The 9864-nt window shown below is 44.0% G+C and overlaps 1 pseudogene; it reads left to right on the top strand.

The window, feature by feature from the left end:
* The first annotated feature begins 2348 nt into the window (after window positions 1-2348).
* Window positions 2349-2502, top strand: LOC125103335 (uncharacterized; annotated as a pseudogene).
* The last annotated feature ends 7362 nt before the right edge of the window (window positions 2503-9864 follow it).

Here is a 9864-nt window from a genome sequence, read left to right as displayed (position 1 = left end):
TATGAACATTATATACATATCTTTGGACGTATGTCTTCTTTTTTCCTGGGTAAATACTTAGGAATGGAGTAGATGGATCATATGGTAAGTGTATGTCTAACTTTTAAAAATGCTACTAAACTGTGTTCAAAAAACAGTTGCAACATTCTACATTTCTACCAGCAGTATCTGAGAGTTCTACTCTTTCCACATCCTTGCCAGCACTTGGTGTGGTTAGTCTTTTCAATTTTAGCCATTCTAATAGGCATGTAGTTTTAATGTAGTTTTAATGTAGTTTTCACTCTGGTTTTAATTTCCATTTCCCTAATATCTAATGATGCTGAATATCTTTTCATATGTTTATTGGCCAACCTTATACCTTGGGCAAAGTGTCTATTCAAACCTTTTGCCCATTTTTAAATTGGGTTGTTTGTTTATTGCTGAGCTTTGAGAGTTCTTTGTATATTCTTGATACAAGTGCTTTTAGATATACACTTTGTAAAGATTTCCTCACTGGTTATATATATCTTTTCATTATCTTAACAGAATCTTTTGAAGAGCAGAACTTTAATTTTGGAGAAATATAATTTTCAATTATGTTATGGCTCATGAATTTGGTGTTATATGCAAGAAATCTTTACCTAACCCAAGGTAACAGATCTTCTATACATTTATCTAGAAATTTTATACATTTAGGTATATGATCTAATTTGAGCTAATTTCAGTATACAGTTCAAGTTATGGGTCTAAATTCATTCCTTTTCATGTGAATATATAATTTTTCCAACACCTTTTGTTGAAAAGACAATTTTTGGGGTGCCTGGGTGATTCAGTCAGTTAAACATCTGACTCTTGATTTCTGCTCAGGTCATGATCTCAGAGTCCTGAGATAAGAGTCCCATATCAGGCTCCATGCTAAGCATGGAGATTGCTTAAGATTCTCTCTCCCTCTTCCTTTGGCCCTTGCCACCCTCCCCCCACTAAGAAAGGAAGAAAGAAAGAAACAAAGGAAGGAAGGAACGAAGGAAGGAAGGAAGGAAAGAAAAGACAAGACATTTCTTTCTCCATTGCATTGCCTTTGCACCCACCTTTGCACATTTGTCAAAGATCAGTTGTCAGTATATGGGTGAGTTTATTTCTGGACTCTATTCTTCTGATCTATTTGTCTATCTTTATGCCAATGCTACACTATTTTTATTGCAATAGTAGAATTTAAGGTGTGATGAGAAGCTTAAAAAATGGCCCCAAGATCCACTCCATCCTAGAGAGTCTGCACCTCCCTCTTTCCTTCCCAGGGCAAGGTGGAAACCTGCATTTTCTTCCCAGAGCTCAGCATAGTCTATCTTTTGCTTAAATGGTCTTAGAAGAGCCACCACACATGTTGCAGCTGAGAATATTCTGGACTAATGTGGACAATATAAATGGTGGAATCTCTGCAGAAAATTTACCTCTAAGAGAGGGAGAAGTGTTCTCCTGTAGGAACAAGGACTGTTGCTGTTCCTAGCACTGCGTTACCCAACTGGACACTTGATAGCCATTTCTGTAAAGATTTGCAGGTAGGGAAACTGAAGTCAACCATTAAAATAAAATTTGAGACTAAAGAATTTATTGTATCTGCCCCCTTCTCTCCCCTTTTCTCTTCCACCATCACTCCTAATCTCTCTGCTTTGAAAATTTTGACCTAGTTAAGCACTGAAAAGGGGGTAGAAAAAAAGATTTCTCTCTTACACACTAGGGGCATGGTATTGATAAATATAGGAGCCTGGCAACAGAGCACTGGAGGGTTTGAACAAAAAGTTAGGGAAATAGTGTGTATGGAATCTCTCTGTACTATCTTCACAAATTGTAAATATAAAGCTATTCTAAAATTAAAATGTTATTTTTAAAAACCCAGAGTAGCCATTTGAAAGAAAAGTTAGAGAAAGGGAAGGTTTACTAAGATTGCTTAAAATAACACTGCAGTTCTAAAAAGTAATCATCCTCTTTGTTTATTATCTTCCCAACTGAAAAATGACCATTAACCTTCAACCTTCCAGATGCTTCTATTTGATTGGGTATTTATTTATTTCTTCAAGCTCTAAAATGGTCTTTAGATGCCCCGTGAAGCAGCGTGAGAGTGTTTTGGTTTCTCCCCAACCCTTCTGGGTACAAACAGCCTTCCATCTGTTCCTTTTCTCCCCAACCCAGATTGCATCATTTTTCCTGGTTTAATCAGAGATAAGAAGAATAGATATTGAAAGCCTCCTTAAAGGAGAGTCCAGAGATGCTCTGCACTTGTGGAAGGTATGAAAGCGTGGGAATTCAAAGATGAGAACTTCAGGCTGTTGTCATGTATCACTACTGTACTGGCGTAATAAAAATGGAGGACAAGCTTTGCGCAGTGGCAGTATCGTAGCCAATGAGGTTTATCCGAGGCGCGATTATTGCTAATTGAAAAATGGAGGACATATGAACATCCATTCCAAGGAAATCAGAGTCTCCTATAGACAAAAGCATTTCACTCAAGAGTATCCCACTAATGGGATAATCCCACATATGGATAAAGACAAAAACACAAGGATCTGTCACCCACTAACACCTGAGTACAGCTTTGCCCGGGAAGGAGGCCATCTGGTAAACATAGGTGTTAAATTGAAAACAAAAGCCCTGGAAACAACACAACAATGCTTACTACCAAATGGAATTCCATCAATGTCAAGTCTATCTTAGACCTTGTCATAGAGACTCATTACCAAAAAAAATCACAAGGAGCTAAAGATGAGATGATTGCTTAGTGCGTAAAAGGGCAGTTTTAGTCGAAGACTTTGAGGTACTTATAAATGAGTTGGGGAAGGCATTAAATATTCACTCACAGGTCAGGTTAATCCTGACCCTTGGTGACCTCCATGGAAAACCCTCCTCCTGGGGTTCACATGTATGTATGTGGGAACAAGACCTGTAATTTGCTTTAACCAAGAGAATATGGCAGAGGTGATGGGCTATCGCTCCATGGTTAGGTTACTATATGCATGTATAAGACTCTGTCTTGCTAGCAGACATGTTGGACTCTTCCTCACTGGTCTTGAAGAAGGCACCATGAAGCAAGTGGCCATGGTGGACAAGCCCATGTGGCAGAGAACCACGAGTAACTTCTATCTGCTGAGAGCAGCCTCCAGCAAGAAACTGAAGGCTTAGCTCGGTAATAAGAAATAAATCAATTCTGCCAACAACTAAGGGAGGGCTGACACTTCTCCAACAGAGCCTCTGATGATCCTACAGCCGTGGCCAACACCTTAACACTAGCCTGGTGAGATACTGCACCCAAAAACCCAGCTAAGCCAGGACCTAACGCCCAGAGACACTGAGATTATAAATGTGCGTTGTTTAAAGCTGCTGTTTGTGATGATTTGTGATGCACCAATAGCTACCTCATACCCACAGCAAGATACGCTTTTGTGCGTTAGCCACTTAAACTTCAAAATATAAAAATTTCATTTCCCTTCATGCTCAGAGAGGCATCTCCCCCTCCTCTCACTGCCACAGAGGGGACCCTGAAATCCAAACTTGTGATAGACCGCATCTGAAATACACAATGGTAGAAAAGCTGTGGTTCCCTAAAAAACAAACAAACAAACAAAAAACGAGGGTCCCATGACTAGAAGAAAAAGAAAGCAGAAAGTGAACATCTTAAAAATAATGCTTTCCCACCTGAGAGTCCAACCCATTTAGTTTGACAAAAGAAGAAATAGGCCCAGAGAGGTGAATGGCTTCCAAAGTCACCACTCTACACAGAGCCAGAAGAAAAACTTTTTCCCCATCCTTAATCCAGCACTCTTATCACTAGAGCAAGTTGTATGACTAATGTTTCTGGATGATCTTATTTCACTATTCGGTTAACCTATTTAGGAATATTTATTCAGAAAGCAAGCTTTAAAATCAAAGTGAAATAATTAGTGAAGATAACCATAAGTTTGAAAAATCCAACTGCGGAATCAAACTTGTTATTTGGAAGAGAAACGCCCATTTGGCTGCCCTTTGAAAACATTTCCCACCGGTTTGTGCATACTTGGGACTTCGAATCACTCCCACAATCAAGAACAACAGAATAGAAAACACGAACCTGTCAAAGAAAGAGAAAAAGAATTCAGTGTTTGGCTTCTCCTCTCTCCCTGCCCCCTTTTTTCCTTACATGTATAAACTCTTTGGGGTCTTCTATAAAGAGGTGGAAATGGAGATTCTCTCCTTGGAAGAAAGCTTTGAGCTTATTGAATCAACCACTCTGCTTTCCTCACCAGTGAACGAGTAGGTGGAGGGACCCATTCGGGGGGGCTCAGGGGCTGTAACATGGATCAGAGGCTCTGGCCTGCTTCCTTCCTTCCTCTGTCATGTGATTTCTGTCGGGCTCCACTGTATTCCTGGAGCTCGGGGAGATTCCAAGGGCACCAGTAGGTGTGTAAGCGGCTTCCTGAGGTCAGAACACAGCTGCTCATTGACCCCACAGTGGCTCCGGTGCCCTTAGAGCAGCTGCATCATGGAAGAAGGCCCATACAAGTACTCAGTAGCATGTTGCTGGTCAGGGCTTCGGAAAATAGCTTCTGGCATTTGCTTCCTGCAATGCTTTCCCCTTTTTATGTCAGCAGGCATGCTCTTAGAGATGGTCCCGATTCCGCAAAGGCCAAGGGGGCAGAGGAGGACAGAGGGAGCCGACAGAGGACAGAGAGTGAAGGCAATGCCAAGCCTTGTTGTCTGGCTCAGAGCTGAGCAAGCTCTGTGAGTCTCTGCTTCTCCTGTCTAGAGCTGAAGTACTGATTGCTGCCAGCAACTTCACCATGGGGAGCAAGTGAAATGGTGTATGGGTGAGAGTGTGTCCAAGGTGTTTAATAAATGCATGAATGCTGGTCTGAGCCAGTTCTACGCCCATAACCACTTCTTACCCTCACCTGAGGCCCCGAGGGCTTAGACGTCATAAAGATGGGTCCCGTGCAGGGCTTGCTGTGAACACAGTCTTAGTGTTTTCCACAGAGTAGTACATGATCCTCACAACCACATATGGGGTGAACACGATTATAACCATCCCCGCTGTGCAGGTAAGGAAACCGAGTCACGGGGGCTGAGACACTTGTTTGGAGTAACTAGCTGGTGTGCTAGTATAGCCAGAACACAGACTCAGGCAAAAGGTCCAGGCTGCAGGTGTCTCATTGCCACGTTCTCTCAGATCACTGAAGTGTCCCCCGGGTAATGGACCAAAGAGCTCAGGGACCCATCCTCCCACTCCTCCTTCCTCCCATTCTCCATTACTAGTCCCCCAACCCTCTTCAGTTCTGGGACTCCTCTCTTACTCCCAGATTCCTGGATTCCAACCCTCCCTGAGCCCCTACCATCACCTCCTCTGTTGGACCACTTGCCTTCTTGTTGCCCCCCTGAGCTCCTGTAGCCTTCTCTCAGGCTGTCCCAGCTCCATCCTGCAGCCTGGAGGTGCTCCACCTGACCCAGAGCCTGTCTAGAAGGGGAGGCAGGAAGATTGCAGTTGCTGGTCATTTATCGGAGAAGGTTTCTTGGTGGCCCATTGCAGCCAATATAGCATGAACAGACATAAAACCCCCAACCCTGCCAATGTCAGCGTGATGCTAGCCAACAACTACATGGAACTTACCAAGAGATCTGCAACCCTGGTAGTGAGTTGCCTTTCGGGTAAGCCCTAGGAGGAAAAAGAGACACAACACAAGGAAAAGAGATTACACTTGAACTCTGATGAGCTGTCACAGATTCTGTAAAATGTTCTGACGACACTGTTGGGGGTGAGGGGGAGGAGCTGAGGAACAGAGCATCTCCCTTCCAGCATCTGCGAAAGTGGGATCTTTGGCATCAGGTGAAGCTGTGGGCTGCACGATAGAGCCACAGGGCACTACTTCCAAGTCACTTATAGAAATGTAATTTTCCTTTGTGTGCAGTCTTTTGAGTTCATTGTCATGAACTCAAAAGACTGTTTTGAAAAAAAAAATCCCTTTTTTTCCAGTTTTCAGCCTCAAAGGTTTGGTGCATTTCCTATTGCTGTTGAATACGTTTTACAAGTGGAGATCTCTATTCCTTGTAGCAATGCTTGGAAAACCACATCTGATAGTCCAGTGGCCGTAGCTTCCAGTTCTGTCCGGTCTGGAGATATTGGTCTGGGCGCATCTTCATGGTCTGGCCACATAGCCTCTCCTCATTCCTAACCAGTGAGCCACTGAAATGCTGTGGGTGTTGTTGAGTTTGCTTGTATTTGATGTAGTGGGATCAGGAGCAACGAGAGATGTGTATGATCTACATTAGCAAGTAAAGCAGCTACTCACCCCCACCAAGTGATGGGGTCCTTGAACCCCAGACTTAGCTGTCTGGGCCACCTGGCTGGAGGAGCCCCCACTGTACTACAAAGTCACCAGTGGGCTTCCAGAATGGCTGACCCAGTGGTGTCCCTTTCTCCTCCTTGTCCACATGCTTACCTACAAAGATATTTACTTGACTGAAGGGCATGACCTTCTCAAACAGAGAAGATCCCTTCTTAGATCAAGAATGACCTTCAGAGATTGAAGTGTCAATGAGGGACACAATACGGGGATTTGCTTCAACACACTTCGCAGCAGTAAGTACAAACGAGGACCCTGAAATGAGCTGGGGAAAGGAAGACGAGCTGCAGAATGTTGACAACTGTGGCAGCTAAGCATGGGACTGCATGGGAATCCATGATACTATTTTCTCAGTGTTTGTCTATATTTGAAGTTTCCCATAAGAAAACTTTTTTTTTTTAAGTAGATGTCAAGTCCCCACGTTGGTTTAGAAAGACATAGACACTTCTGATAGACTGGGAGCCCAGCGTTTCCTGCTGACATGGGTAGAACATTGGGGTGAGTATTCTCACACTATGGAGCATCATGACTTGTTTTTGTCTGAGTAGGTCAGTTGGAGGTCAAGTAGGTCAAGTTCATGTTCATAACTCGATGTGGTCATGTTGTATAGACACAGACCACAGAAGGTGCTGGAATCTGGTGTTTTTTCAACCTATGCTCTGTAGAAGCCCAGGGCTTCTGAGGAGATGCTCTAGAAGGTCTGAGCCAACCTGACGTGAGCGCAAGTGACATAGAAGGTTCGTAGTACCAGGGATGTGACATCAAAGGAGACGCACTGATCCCCATCCTCGTGGAGTCCACAGTGTGGGAGGAGGTGGGGAAAGACAAAACAGATGTGTACATCCATGGTGACATGGAGAAACAAAGCAGGGAAGGGTGATGGGTTACACTAAGGTGAAGGGTCATACTGTCCCCAGCTTCCCTCTTGAGTCCCACCCCTCCAGCTAGCAGAACCTCAGAGGGAGCTCCCAGCATGTTTGCAGAGCCCCCACATTACACAGCTGAGTGCAGAAGGGTTTGTTGACAGACAACAATGTAGTGATGGGCCCCAAAGTCTCCCTGTGTCCCCAGTGCTAGGGCTCACCCTGTCAAATGCAGCCCATTCACTGGACAAACCTTGAACACCTCCTAGATGTCAGCTCAGTTCCACATGCAAGGGAGGGAACATTAACGAGGCAGACACAGCTCTCGACCTGGGACACCTCAGGGTGAACCTGTGCTTTTCACTCTCCTGCCAAGTTCCTGCTTGGGCTCCACCCCTGCAGCTGTGTATCCAGTGTGTGTGGGTATGAGCGTGTACGTGTGTGTGTGTGTGTGCGTGTGTTGTGGTAAGGTTATACATAACACAAAATGTACTGTTTTAACCATTTTTTCCCTTGCATAAGGTTTATTTTATTTTATTTTTTCTTTCTTTTGGGTGTACCAGAATTGATTGTTTATGTATCACACCCAGCGTTCCATGCAATCTGTGCCCTCCATAACAACCACCTCCAAGCTCACCCAAGCTCCCACCCCCCACACCTTCAAAACCCTCAGATTGTTTTTCAGAGTCCATAGTCTCTCATGGTTCATCTACCCAATTTCCCCCAACTCCCTTCTCCTCTCCAACTCCCCACATCCTCCGTGTTATTTCTTTTTTTATTTTATTTTATTTTATTTTATTTTATTTTATTTTATTTTATTTATTTGACAGAGAGAGATCACAAGTAGGCAGAGAGGCAGGCAGAGAGAGAGGGGGAAGCAGGCTCCCCGCTGAGCAGAGAGCCCGAAGCGGGGCTCGATCCCAGGACCCTGGGATCATGACCTGAGCTGAAGGCAGAGGATTAACCCACCGAGCCACCCAGGTGCCCCCTCGGTGTTATTTCTGAGTGAAATAAGTCAAGCAGAGAGAGTCAATTATCATATGGTTTCACTTATTTGTGTTTTAACCATTTTTAAGCATACTATTTAGTGGCATTAAGAACACTCACAGTGCTGTACCACCATCCTTCTCCAGAACTTCTTCATCTTCTCAAACCAAAATTGTGCCCACTAAATAACGATTCCCCATCTCCCCCTACCCCCGCTCCCTGGCCCCTGGCAACCACCATTCTACTTTCAGCCTGCATGGATTTGACTATTCTAGGGACCTCAGATAAGTGGAATCATAGAGTATTTATCCTTTTGTGTCTGGCTTATTTCACTTAGCAAAATGTTTCATAGTTCATCCAGATTGTAGCAGGTGTCAGAATTTCATTTCTGGGGCACCTGGGCGGCTCAGTCAGTTAAGCATCTGCCTTCAGCTTGTGTCATGATCTCAGGGTCCTGTGATTGAGCCCCGAGTCAGGCTCCCTGCTCAGCTGGGAAATTTGCTTCTCCCTCTCCCTCTGCCCCTCTACCACTTGTTCTCTCTCTCTCAAAGAAAGAAATAAAATCGTTTTAAGAAATTTTAAAAACAGAATTTCATTTTTTTTAAAGCTGACCTAAATTCCATTGTACAGATATACCACATTTTGTTTATCCATTCATTTCTTGATGGACATTTGGGTTGTTTCTACTTTTTGGCTCTCGTGAAGAATGCTGTTATGAACTGAGTGTCCCTGCTTTCTTTCATAATCAATCCATACTCAGTATACATAGGAGTGGAGCTGTGGGATCCTATGCTAGTTCTAAGTTCACTTTTTGAGGAGCTACCATGCTATTTTCCACAGTTGCTATAGCATTTTACACTCCCACCACCAGCGTAGCAGGGTTCTGAAGCCAGGAGCCATCTCATCAGTTCAGGTGAAAGAACGAATACTAGTGGTCATATCGTCCCAGGCATGGGTGGACTGGGCAGGGAACATACAGACCCAGACCCTGGAGATAGGGATGCTTGCTAATCACTCAAAGGAACATGAAAGAACACAACCCCACTAACTTATGCATATACAAGTGGTTAGTTTAAGTACATACAAGTAGCTGGCAAGCTCTACCCTAACCACATAATCGCCATATACCTAATGAAATCTCTGACATAGAAAATAAAAATATTTTTCATATTCCAAGTGTCTTGACATAGAATAGAGCTCCGTGGGATGAGACAAAGTGGCACCATAAGTGACTAAGTAACATCTGTTGACATGACTTCATGAGCCTCCAATCAATGGCTTTCACCTTCTCTGGAGATCCTTCCCCCAAATTTGCCCTTACTTATAAGCCATTGGGGAGTTCAGGACCTTCAGCGTTAGCTCCTGTTCTCCTGGGTGGCACCACACCCATAAATAGCCTTTCCTTACTGCAAAGCTCCGTGTCAGTCCTTTCCTGGCTTGCAGCACATCAGGTAGACAAACTTTTGCTTGACTCGTTCCAGTTCCACCTTCTCCACGGTCCTGCCAACACCGAATAGTTTCCATGTTTTTGACAACAACCATCCTCACGAGTGTGGACTGACCCATCATGAATTTTGGTGTGAGTTCAACGTGAAAACACATCTTCCCGAAGTGTTCTTGTCAAAATGGTGTCTCAGTTGTCACCCCCACAAACTTCCAGTTCTCCCAGC

Source organism: Lutra lutra, chromosome 6, assembly GCF_902655055.1.
Source record: "Lutra lutra chromosome 6, mLutLut1.2, whole genome shotgun sequence".
Lineage (NCBI taxonomy): Eukaryota > Metazoa > Chordata > Mammalia > Carnivora > Mustelidae > Lutra > Lutra lutra.
This window is presented reverse-complemented; position numbering and strand designations above follow the sequence as displayed.